Here is a 16,888-nt window from a genome sequence, read left to right as displayed (position 1 = left end):
ACCTTGCGAGGCCGGCAGCGGCATCAGAGGTCGGGGCGGAAGGAGAGCTGTCGGTTCGTCGGTGCTGCTGCCGTTTCCCTAGCTGAGCTGGTGAACGCGGGGGTCCCCGGCGGCCGCCCCCGGTCCCGGAGCAGGGGAACATCTCCGTGCTGTCACCATGTAGACGCTGGGTATCCTCAGGAGGATACACACAGGCGTTAAGGTGATTACCACCTGCTTTTTTGACATATAACAGTCAAATCTGCATCTGCAGTTATTGTAAAGGTTTTTCTTTTTCCAGAAGAATCCAAGGGACTGGGAATAGTGCGCTTCCCAGCCTGGACCCTGCCTATCAGGCGGTCTCCAGCCTGAGCCCATGTTGCATCCACACACCTGTCAACCCCTTAAAAAACCACTGTGGTCACCTATGTTGCTTAGCCTGTGTATTCAGCAACAGGGGACACAAGAATAAATCTGCAACTCCTGTTATTTCTTTTCGTATAAAGAAGGCGTAGGATGTCCGCATAGATAACCTTAAGTCCAGTTCCTCTTCCTACTCTGGTCCAGGGATATATTTCACTTAGGAAGTTGGCTTATGTTGTTTACATAAATATTTGTAGGAAAAAAATTATAAAGGGAACTTAAAAACTGTTTTTTAAGTAAAAAGAAATTATGATTTTGCCAACAGAATGTGTTGCAGTGCATACATAAAATAGAATTAGCCAGGTAAGGCCATCCATGATTCCAACATACTGCTAGTATGGAAATTTTCTGTCATTTTTAATCTTTGCTCTTGGACACAACCCTGCTCTGAGTTTGCTCCATCAGAGAAATAACATTCAGGTGCCTACAAGAAATCTTACTGAGTCATTAATGTCTTGGTCCAACAGGTAAAATGCCTCCAAGATAGGGTTTTCATATACAAAACAACTTTCTGCTAATGTAATTAGTTTCTAGGGCACACTGAACAGCATTAAAAAGATGATGAAGAAAGTGGCTCAAAATACAACCCCCTTTCCAAAATGTGTATATTGGAATTTGCATAAATATGAAATGTAGATGCGGTTTGGAGGCTGTAACCCAATTCTGAGAAATCTTGTGAGGTTATTATAGTAATTCCAAAGATAGCCTCCTTGAAAAACAAAGGATGGAAAAGATGGGAAGAAGGATCAAGTCTTCAAATCTAGCATCAAAAAATGTTGTTTGCATGAATAACAAGGTTAAATACTGACTTTGTACCTTCCTTTCTAGAAGATAAATATTCACTTTTATTCTACAGATTTCTAAAGATGCAAATGCAAACTATGTAAAATGAAGAAGTTGGTCTAGTCCTTCAGAAGGAAGTCTCCTTTGAAAAACATTTCAGAAATCTAAATCTGCCTCTCCCTAAAGAAAGCACAGCTGTAAAGATCCTGAGGTAAATATAGCGTACTTTAGGAAGTACATTTTCTCTTTCTTGGATTAAAAGTATCCTACGCAGCAGAAAGGAAGTCTTGAACTACTGCCTATACATTACTTCCTTAGAAAGGCCAAAAGTAACAAACCAATGCATTTCTTGTGAAACCTGAAGCCCTTAAACAAACGTCATTATGAACTGAATCTGAAAATCATCCATTTCAAGTCAGAACAGTCATCTGTCAAAAGTCTGTCTCAAATGTCTGTGACTTAGTTCCAGTAGGTGGAATAATTCTTCAGCAATATAGAAGAGTCACGAACAATTCTGAGTCTAGAGGAAAGAATAAATTTTCCTTCCTAGGAGACGTGGTTGTTTTGGTTTCTTCTCTCTTTGGATAGACTTTAACATTTGCTTTTCATTAACACAAAAATGAGATGGTACAGCTTGAACACAGAAATAGTTCAAATCCAAAACCAGAAGGTGGTTTAGAATGAAATTGATGTGTTAGTCAAAGAAACAAAGCAAGGCAGCTGACCAGTCCAGGAATTTTTTATTTTTATTTTTAGGTTCTATCTTATTCAGCTAAATATTGCCTCGCTATTAGTGGACATAAAGATCACAAATTACTATTAGGGCTTCTGCCTGCAGTGCTTTGAAGTTGCCCATTGTACTCATTAACACATGGTAGCCATAAAAAGATTGTAGTTTCATCAAGAAAAGATATAAAAAGACTAACAGTGAAGGTGGACGATCAGCCATACCTTTGTCTCCTTAAACCACTACTGAGATAAATGAGCCAAAGTTGATAGTCTTGATAGTGGAAAATCATTGCCAGATATCAACTGGAAGATCTGGCATATACAGTAATTTCAGATACACATGGGATGCTCCCTAGTGAGTTAGATGTTGGGAAACCAAAAAGGTCTACTTTGAGGACCATGCAGGTATTGCATGTTAGTCCATGAGAAAGATATATTGGAAGGTGTGGTGGTTCAGGTTTGCTATATGCATACTCCAACAGAACTAGGCGCAGATTCCAAAGAGAGATGAGACCAACTGGATGATGAGAGACTTTCTTGTGGAGGAATTATCCCTGTAGAAAGAACAGTCACAGATTGTTCCAAGAATCAGAACACTGATATTTGTAACTGGAAACAAGGGCCCTTAAGCACATAACACTTTAATGTATCAGAAGTGCATTGAGGGGAAAAAAAAAAAAAGTATTCTAAGCTGGCTGAGAAGAAGATGATAGATAAAAAATGGTTAGATACACTGGTGCCGAATGGAACTCCCTTGAGTGAAAATGCATGGAGGTTTTTTAGTATTGCAGCTCACTGCACTAAAAGTTTTCTTGGAGTGGCAAAGGATAGTATCTCTAGTGCACAGCTGCAATAATATTCAGTGCTCTACTGATGCCTAGGACTGGCTTTACACCTTCTGGCTAGTTCCAGTTCAGAAAAGCTTCCAGTGACTCAGTCTTTTGCTTTATTGGTAACAGAGTTATGCTGAAGCACTGGTTTTAAAGTATCATTGTGCCTCCTGTGGGAATAGAGATTGTTGCCTGCATTACAACAATCCCTGGTGAGACCTGAGACCCAGCTGCTGGTCCCACTGCTGAGCAGGACCTTTTCAACCCCCCCCAGGATAGGGTGTCACCATGCTTAGAGGGGTTCTGTAATGTGATTCTGAGAACAATTTTGACAAACTTCCTATTTTTGGCATCTTATTCTTACAATCAGATGAAGTCCTCAAAAACTTATCTGTGAACTTTTGGGGAATTTTCCTAGTCTACGTGTCTGTTTTCTGGACACAGTAGACAGAAAGGATAAGTAAAAGCTTAAGAAAGGATAAGATACTTCCCCATACAATTGAAGTGGTTGTCTGGTGTGCCATTTATGGAAATCACTCCTTCACACAACTAACAGGTTTTAAAAAACAGAGGTGTGAAGTCAGCCGGATTCCTGTACTGTTTATGCTATATAACAGTTTGTTTGAAATACAAGGATTGACTTGTTTTGGTCTTTTCAACTAAGAGTAAACTACTCGGAAAAGGAGACAAAACATTTACAATAAGTCCCCTCATACTGGTAATATACTGATAGAAAACTATGCTAATATGAAGGGCATTGAGATCCAAACTATCTGCCAGAAAGCGACAGAAGGAGCTGAGTAGTACTAACGTTGTCCTGCCTTTATGTAACAGGCAAAACCAAAACAAAACCAAAAAAGAAAAAGTTATTTGAGACTGACTCTGAAAGGACACCACTGAGGAATTTCTTCTTTCTTGCATACATCAATGTGGGATCCCAAGCATATGGTAAAAGCTTAAATTATTTTTAAAATCCTGTTGTTTACACCTGATAAAGCTAATGAGGTTGATTCATCATTTGTAGTTGTGCACGGTGGTTTTAGAACATTGCCATTTTTTTAAATGATACCTTACATCTGTCTGATGTAGATGTTTATGAGATGTGGATAAAAGCATGATCAAAACTACAAAATTCTAGCTGCACCTCGTGCTCATTCACTGTGACAAGGCACAGATCATTACAGAAACTGAAAAGTAAAGGAAAATCAGGATCACTTTTTAATAGTTTTGAATATATGATTATATATTTTTATAGTTATGTTCCTATTGAACAGGAAAAGGATCCATTCCACTGAAGTGACACACATGCACAGTCTTGCCCTTAGTCTGGGAGTAGTCAAATTTGTAAAAGATTAAGAAGGAGAAAGTGATGTAGGAAACAGCTGAAGTTTTTACTTTCTGGACCAAAAGAAGGGTCCAGAAAGGGAAATTTGTTCTGCTATTTCACTTTCACTGAGAAGAATTGAATATTTTAAGCCAGGCTAAATAACATAGACAGAGAAAAATATATATGAATTGCAATCCTGTATTATTACCAGCTCCAGGCAAGAACAATTTTTGCCCCAGACTGGCCACCAGAAACAGTGTGTCACAGTAGAGCTAAGAAAGAAGTAATTGCAATTTTTGATGGAATACCATTCTTCAGAAATGTTACCCCAAGAGACAAGAAAATGACTAAAGAGACACTGATATTTTGAAAAAGAAATGTAAACCAATGTATTTTGGAAGTCATCTTCATGAAAAGTGTACCAGAACAGATTTGTTTACAAAACATTTTCTACCATGCAAAAGACTGAAGAAAGAAAAGCTGCCTTGTGCCATGTTTACAGGCTTTGGAAAAATAATGCGTACCTACGATACTGACTACCTCTCTAAGGCTTTCCATCATTGCATGATGCCTGTCTCCTTTGCTCACTTTTTAAATTTTCAGAGAAAACACCTTCATAGTTTTAACAACCTTGTCTCTCACATTCAGAAAGAACTCCTGTACACAAGTGCAAACCTTTTTTCCAAATTCACCTCTAAACAAACTTGTTCAAAAGATGCCTACCAAAAACCTGGCAATAATTAAGCTGTTTGTGTGCTATGTCCACTGCCTAGCATGTTGACCAAAACTGCAAACTTGTTTCTCAGTAATTTCCCATCTATATGGATGTATTGATTTTTGGTGGTTCTAACCTTATGACGTCCAAAAATATGCACCTTTTCCACAAATATGGCTCCCTCGTTAATATGCACTAGAGAGAACAAAAGTGTTGCGATTTTAATGGCTGAAGAGGGGTGTTACTTATTATTTTCCTATCACATGAACACAAGGTGGTGCTACTGCTCCTGTCACCAGTACTGATTCTCCTCTTGCCCACTAAGACTTACCTGAGCGATGGTAGCTGGTGCACAGCAGGTCTACCTGATATTTTCTTTAAATGAATTAGAAGTAGTAACGGCCAATAAAATAAAAGAACTCGTTTAAAATTAGTTTAAACACTTGTTTTTGCAAACTGAAAAAAAAAATCAATTTCCAAGTGAAATAGAGAAATTCTTTGTTGATTTGGCTTGAACTGGACAAACGGACTGGTTGTATGTCCTGTTTCACTTCACAGACCTTAATGAAAATGAATTCTAGGTCAAGAAAGAAAGAAGAAATCTTAAGAGCATCAGTATTTTTTCAGTTCTTAAGAAAGAATTAAAAAAATATACATGAAACTAACAAATATATAAACAAGTATTTTCCCAGATCACTGAAAAGAGCTATAGATGAGAAAAGATCAGTTTAAATGCCTTCCTGCTTTTAGGGGGAAATCCTTTGGTACTGCAGAAAGGTGCATCTAACCTAGAAATTTAAACAAAACAAGTGATGAAAACTATTCAATAAAATTTTTTATCCCTGAATATGAGTACATGCTAAAAGAGGTTTGAGTCTATCAGCCTACCTGTTAGAGTGGAACTAAGGTAAAGCACTTTTCAAGAGAGATTAAACTTCCAAAAAGCAGACATCATTTCCTTCCTAAATAAAATAATAATAAAACTTCTCATTGCATTGAAAGCTGACACTGAAGAAGATAAGGAGCATAAAAAACAAAGTCATGTTTCACAGAGGATTTTGGATTGATTGTTTCAAACTCATGGTTAGTCTACAGTGTAATTCATTTCATAGGAACGAAATCATAGGAGGAGATTTTTCAGATACAGTGTACAAAGTCCCTTCTTCCACATTTCTTGTCAGGTTCATATGATAATTACCTAATTATTGTGTTTTACATAATTATCATGTTAGAGAGCAATTCTGACTCAGCATTGTGCAGTATTTTTAAGGCATTTGAAAGTGAACATACTTTATGAAATATCATCTACCCAACCTGCTGCTTCCTTTTCCCATTCCTTTTTATTACATAATACTCCCCAGTGTTCCTTCTGCTTTTATTTTTTTCTTGTATTTTTGTGCTGATCTCTGTTGCTCATGTATTTACTTTTCCCTTAGGAAAATATACAAAAAGCAAGACCTCGATATCTTAATCTTTGCAGCTTAATTAGACATGAAAGTAACTCTGGCCTCATTAAGAACTGTCCTAAAGCAACAGGTAAAATAGAATCAGTTGAGTTTGAAATCGTATCCAGAGATCGGCTTGTCAGGCAGTCCTAGTTGTTAAAGAAGCCTGGGACATAGCTAATGCAGAGAAGAGAAAACTAAATGCTTAGTAGAAATCTCAGCGGAAGAGACAACTAATTAGAGATAATTATACACAGATTTCTTGCATTAAAAGTGCTTTGAAACATAAACATTCAAATTTTACTTAGACTCCCCAAGTGCTTCCCAGGAGGCAAGCTTGCAAAAAATACCTTTAAATGATGTCAAGCACTTTTAAACTAAATGACTAATTTTTAAGGGCCATCTCACTGAAAATTCTTATGCCTTGAATTTTCTTGTTTGCCTCCAGTTTAGCAAGAAACAGTAATAAAGTTTATGGTCTAAGTTAGTATCCTAAGTGCCCTATAACGAAAGTAATCAAGCATCACAGTCCTGATTTGCTTCCATTCACTAGCAACTTCAAAAGCCAAACCCAAAATTTACTTGATGTGAAGACAGAACTCTTCAGAACTGAGGCCTAAACTATCAGAGCATTGATAAGTGACAAGAAAAAAAAAAAAAAAAAGGATGCTACACTGAAAATGTATCATCTATAAGATTAAAATAAACAACTTTATAAAAATCTCTATTAAAAAGTCTATAAAATGGGCAAATTTCTGGAATATTTGTGGAAAATTTCCAAAGTCACTGTAGTAAATTGCACCTTAGATGTCTTCATCCCTTAGACACCACTACGTATACTGGAGCAAACAATCTCAAATTGTACAGAGGAACTCCATTTTTCTTTCAATTTTATATCCATTATCAACATCGATTGCCTGACCCCCACAAAATCCTCAGGTCAATAATATACCTGTGTGACTGGTTAGTATACCTTCTTTGAGATAGTATCTTAAGATACCATAATTCACAGCAAAAACTTGTTTGATATTTTGCTTAGTTATCATTCAGGTGCCTAGGAACTTCTGCATCTACTGATTTATTCAAGATTCATTGAGAAGTTCCAGTTTTTCATCTTTTTAAATATTGACAATTTATACAGTTCATTTTGGAGATACAGAAAAACACAACATTCCACATAGTTGCCTGTCAGATTCTTTACCTGATTACTGAATATTCATGGCAGAAGAACATTTAATGTCTATTAACAAACCACAAAACGGCCAAGAGCATGCACTCGGCAAGTTTGCAGAGAGTACCAAGCTATGGTGAGTGGTCCTTACATGTACCAGGGCTTGCAGGAACCTTGTCAAGTTCAATAAAGGAAAAAGCTCCCCAGTACAAGAAAGACATGGATTTACTGAAGTGAGCTTAGAAAGATGGGAGCAGACAAGAGGGAATAGTCTCATGTTGGGACGTGAGAAATTCGAATGACATATTAGGAGGAATTTTTTCACCATGGGATCATCAAATATGGGAACAGGCTGCCTGAAGAGACTATGGGTTCTCCATCTTTGGAAATATTCAAACTTAATAGGACAAGGCTCCAGTGAGGGTTGGACTAAAGATCTTCAGAGATGCCTTCCAATTTAAGTTATTTTATGATTCTAAAATTGATCACTTTTTTCATTACACCAAAAAATAAAATAAAATTGCAAAAACACCTGCATATAAAATCTTCCACAACCTCTATATTTACAACAAACTATTCTAGACAAATTTAAAACCAAACCAAACCTATCGTTTCAACCCATTCTTCTGGTGAGATAATCGTCCTGAATATCCACAAAAACAACAACAACAAAAATTCATCCGGAAACCTGAACTTCAGCACTTCACTTGAACTTCAAAGGGTACAGTTTACATCACCACCACCCTTTCAGTGAATTACTGTCTTCCATTAAGGGTCATTACTATCAGTGTACATTTAAAGAGGTGAACCACTCTAAATCAGTACAAATTAAAACATTTAACTGGCCATAACAATAATGCATGTCATGGCTTAAAGCTTTAAAAGGAACAGTTCCTTTGGAATACAAATCTAAATTGTTATAACTAGAAGTGACAGCTTGGTACTACTCATGACAATAGTTTGAAGCTAATAATAGCACCTGTAACAGGTTCATATTCTCACTGTTTATCTTATTCTCACTTGCTAACCATCAGAATGCACTAGCTGCAACAATGGGGTAGAGTCAAGCAAAGAGTAAAGTGAAGCACGGACACCCAATCATAGAAATCGTACTACAATGAAAATTAACATTGCAGTGGCTATAGGAGTGTCAAGAAGCAGCAATGAATTTTTAGGATTTGTAGTGCCAGTCAAAAACAAAATAGGAAGAATATTGCGGCCACCTCTGTTCTGACAATGCTTTTAGAGCAGAGAATATATATATATATATATATATATATGTATATATATTTCTAAGAGGCAAACTTCAAGACGGAACTGAACTGGAGAGCTAGTATTTATTAGACAGCAAATACTAATTGGTCATCGGAAGCTGCTTGGGTCTTAAAGCGTTATAACATATAGATGATAACTGATTGCAATATTTAAGCTGTTTGGGGGTGCCAGGTACACAACACTAGTTTCCACAGTTTTCAGTACTTTTTTTAACTAAAGGTAACGTGATGAAAGTGTTAGTATTCAAGGCTGCTAGTTCTTCTCTGCTAATTTACATTTATATTCTTAATGTCTAGGTTGAGCCTAGGGAAATTTAATACGTTATTTCATTAATGCTAACTTCTACAGAAATCCCAATATGCACAGAAGTTCCTAGATTGCAAGACTAGTTAGACGAGAATGCAGAAGGAAAACATAATTGCTGGGTGGTTATGATAGTTAAATATGTACTGTCAGTTTTGACTTCTGAAATCCCTATAGACATAAACCTACTATTCTAAGAGTTAAAAATATAAAATAACAGTAATGAATTAAAATATCTTTCCAACATGTTTTAGAAAACATGCTTGTTTGCAAATATGTTTTAAATTGTTAGTGCATAATAATATCATGTGGCTTTTTCAGGCAATGTTTCTGTAAAATGTTAGATAATTTAATCTCTCTTCTTGGCTTGTGAGTGGATGGCAAATTACCAATGTGCATTTTAACAGTTCGATTGGGTTACGTTCTGGCAGGCTTTTGTGAAGTGCTGCAGTTTTACAATGTTAATGCGGCATTAACGTGCACCCATTTACTGACCGTCATCAGCACTGTGCAGAAGGTTCTGATACAACTGCTTTAAAAACAATCCATTTAGAGATCTGCATGCAGAAATCTTGGTCATAGGCGGAAATCCCAGCATGTGTGTAAACACAGAACTGGAGTCACTGACATCTGTCTAAATTGGCTATGTAACTCTTTTCCTGCAAAGCTGAACACAACCGGTTTTTAGTGAAGTCATACCAAATCTACACACCTGGATAGGCACTAATTAGCTCGGGATGAATGAGAATTACTGCTTTTGTTATACAATGATGTAGCGCTATTAGGTTTGCAATTTATGACAGTACATAAACACAAAACACAAACTTAAGTTTTGCCTCAACCCTATGGAACCTACCTAAAGCAAATCTATTCAAAAATACATAAAGCATGTTTGTTATAAGTGATCAGAAAGTTCTGTTTTGGTCCAGTTCATATTCATCTTGCACAGATAAGACTGCACCAGTACAAGACTGTAGAGAATCAGACCTAGAATAAATTAATTAAAAATGATTATAAAATATGCATGGGGCATTTATATAAAACCATATTTTCTGCAAGGTAATCTCTTATGAAATTTATAGTACAGTATATCACCAAAGAGAGAAACTGAAGAAAAGGTTAACCGCTGAACTAATTATAAATCCAGATATATATAATTTAGTCTCCTAAACAGCATCATGCCCTTGCGGTTTAAGTAAGAAGTTATAAGGGAAATACTCTTTTGGAACCTATTGGTCTTTTTTGTAATATTTATGAGTATACTAGTATTTAATTCATTATTTATAGGTTTCTGACATGCATCTCATTTGTTTGATATATAATTTTTATCAGTAGTACTTTGCAGACACACAAGTACTTCAAGAAAGCAGACCGTAATGTAAATCTGCAATAGCCTTTGGGAAAATATGTTAAGTATGTAAACCTGACTAAATAATGTGCGGAGATATGGGACACTATGTTAAACTTACAGTTTTGCTGTAGCTGAGGTAAAGTTTAACCTTTGTGTTATTCATCCTAACTGCAAAATCTTTAATCGTAATTTTCACTCTAGAGCAATGGTTAAGAAACACAGCCTCTTGAGAAATAGAACTGAAATACTCTAGAGCTCCGCATGGTCCTTTAACCTAAGGTTTCATTACATTGTTTGCACACTGTTTCACACTGATTCTACTGTTCCTAACCAATCCAGCTTAATATGTGGTATAAAAACTAATGACTAGCTGAGAGGTCAGTTTGGGTGAATTACATTCAATTTACCTGTTCGTACATTGATATGTATATACATAACAGGTAGCTGTAAGGTAGCGTAGAATTATTACTGCACATCTTATGGTCTACAACTAGAATATACATAAAGAAGCTCTAATAGCTTTGAATTATAGAATTTGGGATGACAGGACCTTAAATTAAACCTATATACTATTTAAAAGAGACTAATATCTGTCTGTGGAAATGCATAGGAACTGTTTTTGGTGTGAGCATCAATCAGATATATCAATTTAAGTAGAAAAATATAGAAATACTATGACTCATGAGGAGAAATAATAGTGAGATATAGTCCTAGTTGAAAGATAAATGAAAAAAGCACAGTAATACTCTTTGAAATTGTGCTTTGCAACACAACATAGCTAAGCAGTATGCATCTGACCAAATTTTTACAACTGAAGATTATACCTTCTGGTTTTAAATGCATTTTCTTTCTCCTTCACATATCTTGCATTACTCTGTCATGCTTCTCCATTATTTAATAACTTCACAAAAGTTGTTGCAAAAATGGAATAAATTTTTTTGAAGACCTCATCAAAGATAATTATCCTTTTGCTGGATAACCTATCATATGCAAAAAGAGTTTCTCTTCCATGAATCTCTCAGTGATTGTGGAGAACAAAGAATTACAGGCATTTATGTACTCTCAAAACTAGTATAAGTGACAACTAGTCAAGCTTTTCAGTAACTGCAATGGTTTTCAACCTTTTTGGAGCAAGATTCACTGCTGACAATCTTCCTGAATCCTATTCCCTCAGTCCTTGATGGAGGTGAGAAGCAGCAACACCAGGACTGCTTGGGATGCAACCTGCAAGGGTCAAGGGAGTTACTGCCCTGAGTTGTGCTGGAATCAATCTTGGCAAGAACAGAAAATAGGAAAAAAAAAAAAAAAAAAAAGGAAAAGAAAAAGTCTGACCTGCCCTGTAGCTACTTGCTTTCTTCCTGACTGATGATGTGGGAATAATGCAAAAATGAGTAAAGTCACTACGTCACTGGGATGCACTGACTTGGGAACAAGCACTAAATTAGGTCTCTGCAAATTAGGTTCTACTCCCACTTTGAAAACCAGACCATATTCCGGACCTCATTTTTTCATTTTTGAGAACAACACTGACCTTTACAAAGAGCATTAGTCTCTGCTAATGAAATGTACGTAGTATGACTGGGAAAAGGCTCTATTGGTATTGTGTGGAAGAACAGTGGAGAAAAATGTGATTATCAATCATTCTAGAAATTTAGAAAAAACGTTTGGTGTATTTAGCTCTATGGATATATATATATATGGAGATATATATATATATATAAAATGTTTGCTGGATTCTTTTGAACCAAGAAAGTAAACAAAAAGCAATTGACAGCAAGCTATTTCTGATACATTAAAGTTTTTACTTTCCGACATGACTGGAAAGATGCTTTAAGAAACCGTCAAACAAAGCCAAACTTTGCCCCTGTTGATAATCTCACACAGGCCTCCCATAAACACGAGCATTAAATCTTTAACTCATTACCTCTTTCCTTGTTAGAGGCTAAATGATACTTTCCATTGTAAGAGGAATGAAGAGCATGCATTTTCTGAGCTGCTGAAGCTTGTTATTGAAATTAAGCTTTATGACACTGCTGTTTTCCATACTTGGCCCCAATCTATTGGATTTGTGTGGGTACTTCCAGAAATAAGAAGGGCAAATGTCAATGCATTTTCAAAAGCAAAGGGAAGGAACTGGTTGTTAAATGGGCTGAGTGAAGCAATCTTCTAGAAAGGACACCTACTAAAAGCGATATGGAGAAGAGCTTGTCCTAATGTGCTCCTCTGCTTCTGTTACAATGCAGTCCAAGCTCAACCATGTCCTTTCCTCAAACATTTAATACCTTTGCATCTCTGTGGTTTTCATTAAGATTGATTCCTTTGAAAAGACTGGGTGGCAGGCAAAGTACCAGCCCCTTCAGTGTTTATGAAGTAGCAAGGAAGTACTGCCTCTATTTTCCAAAGAATTCTTGTCAATTTTCCTTTCAACATGTTATAAACCATATTGATGTGAATGCCTTCTGAAGTTACTCAGTCAAAAAAAGTAATTCATTTCAGTAGAATGATTTCTGAGGCACATCAGTGCCCTGTAGACTTTCATCAGATTCCTTTCTTCACATGAAAAATGAGTACATTTCTAAACTGCAATTCTAAATATTGAATAAGGCTACTGATATCAATAAGTTTGATTATTCAAGACGTGAGCTTACAAAGTGTTGAACACTTCCTCTGTTGTCATCAAGGTACAAAGTGAGAGCGTGTAACCCTTTCTATGTAGCATGCAGCACTTTGGAAGATTGGACCCTAAAGAAAGTGGACTGACTGTTCACAGGAATTAATGTAGAGACATAGAAGCCAAGATGTTACATAAACCCACTATCTGACCTTTTATATTATTTAGATATCTTAACTTAGAAAGATATATTTAATTTATATGAAAGGCACTTTCAAGCCTACATCAATAGACATTTTTTAATTTAGTTATTGTTGTGGTTTAACCCAGCTGGCAGCTGAACACCACACAGCCATTTGCTCACCCTCCCTCTCTGGGATGGGGGATAGAAACAGGAAAGTGAAGCCTGTGAGTTGAGATAAAGACAGTTTATTAAGACAGGATGATAATAATGATAATGATAATGATAATAATAATAATAATAATAATAACGTGTACGAAACAAGTGATGCACAATGCAATTGCTCACCACCCGCTGACCGATGCCCAGCCTATCCCCGAGCAGCCGGCCCCCCACCCCGGCCAGCCACCCCTATATATTGTTTAGCATGACGCCAGATGGTATGGAATACCCCTTTGGCCAGTTTGGGTCAGCTGTCCTGGGTCTGTCCCCTCCCAGCTCCTGCTGCACCCCCAGCCTGCCCGCTGGCAGGACAGAGCGAGAAGCTGAAAAGTCCTTGGCCTGGTGTAAACACTGCTCTGCAACAATTAAAACATCAGCATGTTATCAGCGCTCTTCTCATCCTAATGCAAAACATAGCACCCTACCAGCTACTAGGAGGAAAATTAACTCTATCCTAACTGAAACCAGGACAGTTATGTATCACATCTGTTATATAGTGTTCATATTCCCTTAGATCAAGGAGTTTGCAGCTCTGGATATTTAACACTTCATTAACACACAGTATTAACATGTAATATAATAACCACAGACTATATTAACAACAATGTATACTTTATAATTTGTCAAAATTCATTTAGAATTAGCAACAGAGGATGAGCTAGGAAGTAATTATATTAATTATGTCATGGCAGTGAAAAGCAGACAAATTTTAGTTTATATACTTTGAAGTCCTGAAGAACTAGTACATTAGCTTCATATTTTCACATGACTACAATGGAAATATAAGAAAGCTGAAATCAGGTGTATCGTTACAACCCTAGGTAGCTCTGAAGTTTCTCAATATTTTACTGTGTGCTAATTCTAGAGTAAGAAAGAAAAAACAAAACAAAAACAAGCAAACAATCAAAAAACAAAAACCTAATTTAGTTTTGAATCCAATCAAGTTTTGTTATTTAAAAGCCAAGTGAAATTCTGATGGGGATTGGCCATATATTTATCTATCTGCCATAAATCTATCATCTTGGAGCATTAATAATTCCATTAAGAAATACTCCATATTTGTTCAGCACTTTGATAAATGACAAGCGCACGTATTTGTGAATTAGGACTTCTCTTCTGTAAGTTGATTTTAACATACATAATAAGTACTTTGATTCCTACAATTATTTATCTCGCTTCTTGATTTTGTAGAGTTTTCTTCTTCAAGAAGTACATGCTTTCAGATGGACGTATTGCTGTTTTGCCTAGGGTGTTCTGATTCATCTTATTCTAGTGTGTTTTCTGTTCAGATGGTTGTCATGAATCAAAAATTTATTTTCTTTTTATCAAGAGCTTTCTCTTTCCATAAGGTATAATTTTATTTACTTTTCCCCCTTTCTTTTGCCCTTTCTTTCTGGTTCTTTCTGATAATTCATTTAAAGAAAGCAACATTTTATTTAATGACATTGTAAACCATCACTGAATATATTATTTCAGTGTAAACTATTTCTCTTGAAATAGAAGGAGAATTGTAATCCTAAAAATTCTGTAAAGTCAATGGAATAATTTGATTGATTGAGAAAAAAAAATATCCTCTCATTTCACTAATCTAGATTGTACAAATCAGATAACAACACATCAGGAAACATTTATGAGCCTATTTTGCAGGTGCGTAATTAAGGGCCCATAGAGAGCTAAATCTCCAAAAATCTCATCTTAAATCATTTGCCTGGGTTGCCTGTTCTTGCTGGACAGCATTTGAAACCACATGTTCCACAGATTACAGTAGCATTGGCTGTGCAAAACCCCTCTTCCTCTCTGCTGTCCTTCAGAATCTTCTACATTACAATTTCCAGATACTTAGCAGAAATCAGTAATCACTTTGCTCATCTTCAATGCCTGAGATTTCAAATGTAAGATCAAAGTACATTTTAGGACACAATGGACTTTTCTTCTGAGGTGGTGTTAGCACTGCAGCCTTTAATCAACAGCATCTCAAGTTGTTATTGTCTTCTACAATTTATATTATAAAATATATTATACATACAGATGGTATGAGTATATTTTCCACAATGAAAGCATAAAAAGAAGGAAATATTCTACAAATGTGATAAAATTCCCAATTTACATTAGAAAACATACCATTTCAAAATCTAGCATGTAGAGTATCAGTAAAAGATTGGAGTTATCTTTTCCAATCCCAGGTGGAAAAAATCTTATTTTTCCATGCTGCACAGGCAAGCTAAAGGGAGTCATTCATAACTGCTTTATAAAGAAAAAAAAAATGATGAAGTTGGGAAAAGGTGAAAAACTCTATGGTTAAGTAAAGGACTAATGTATTTGCATGACAACTATAAGATTTTAAAATGCAAACATAAAACCCTAATTTCCATTTCAGATCAGTAATGTCAGGTGCAGCTTTTAAAATAAGCTGATGTTATGTATGTATTTTTAATGCAAGAGTGTTACAAAAAGATGGAGGAAAAAGATGAATGAGTAGAATAACAGAAAAGATAAAGTTCAAGCAAAATCCCCTTTGGCCCCTTTTCCCTGTACTTTACCCCCAAGCACACAAACAGAGATGAAAATTCCAAGAAATTCTATATAAAAATGGCAGGAGTATCTCTTGTAAAATTAATATATTGTAAAAAGGTAACAGGAAAGAAGGCTATTCACAGAATCATAGAATATCTGAGTTGGAAGGGACCCATATCGAGTCCAACTCTTGGGTCCCCAAAGGACCACCCCCCCAAAAAAAAAAAAAATCAGACCATGTGTCTGAGAGTGTTGTCCAAATGCTTCTTGAAATCCAGCAGGCTCAGTGCTGTGACCACTGCCCTCAGGAGCCTGTTCCAGTGCCTGACCACCAGAAAACATAAAGAATGAAACAGAAAAGTAACAGAAAATATAGTTTTAATAAGTGTTTTTAAAACAGACAGGGTCTGTAAAGGGAAAGCAAGATAACTGTTCGTGTAAAAATAGCTGTCTTTCTTAAGGGACTGTGATGGAAGAGTAGTTATAGACACACTTTTCTATGAGCATCCAACTTTCACGAGACTTCTGAGCTATGACCTTTAAAAATGTGACAGTTACTACACTTTCTACTATATTAAGAATAAGGAATTTAAAAAAAAAAAAAAGTTTATTGTTTCCTTATGTATTGTTAGAAGTCAAAAGGGTGTATTTGTGCATGACAAAGGCCCCAAATAAGAATTTTTTTACTTACATAATAATATTATGTCCCAAAGTATTATCAATTTCATTCTCACTTTAGCAATACTAACCTTTACAATTTCACCAAATTCCAAACCTTCATACAAAGGAATTCATTGGTACTACTATGCGTTATGTGGAATTGATTTAATCTGGGCATCTCAGAAAGCAAGCAACTCTGAAAAAGGTTCCTTAAATAACATTGTGGTATTTTTATACTTCCACAATGATTCCAGATTATATTCCTTTATTGTAAGTGAAATGGTGTATGTTTATCAGGAACAAAATTAATTTTGTGGTCCAAAGATCAATCTCTCAAAACATCATATCATAATCTACCCAGAGATTGTA

General features: G+C 35.9%; 1 protein-coding gene across 12 annotated transcripts in view; it reads right to left on the bottom strand.

Annotated features, from left to right (window-relative positions):
- The window catches only part of TENM1 (teneurin transmembrane protein 1), an 854,834-nt gene that overhangs the window by 336,012 nt on the left and 501,934 nt on the right, over positions 1–16,888 (bottom strand). Inside the window, exon 1 of one of the 12 annotated variants that reach the window (XM_080553269.1) lies at positions 3–8,645. The exons of the other annotated variants lie outside the window; for them this stretch is intronic. The gene's annotated coding sequence lies outside the window, so the exon portion shown is untranslated. Of the gene's footprint in view, positions 1–2; positions 8,646–16,888 lie in introns of those variants that run through there. 12 annotated transcript variants of the gene reach the window in all.

Source organism: Anser brachyrhynchus, assembly GCF_964034855.1.
Source record: "Anser brachyrhynchus genome assembly, chromosome: 13".
NCBI lineage: Eukaryota > Metazoa > Chordata > Aves > Anseriformes > Anatidae > Anser > Anser brachyrhynchus.
Note: the sequence above shows the minus strand (reverse complement) of the source record. Positions and strands in the feature narration are given on the sequence as shown.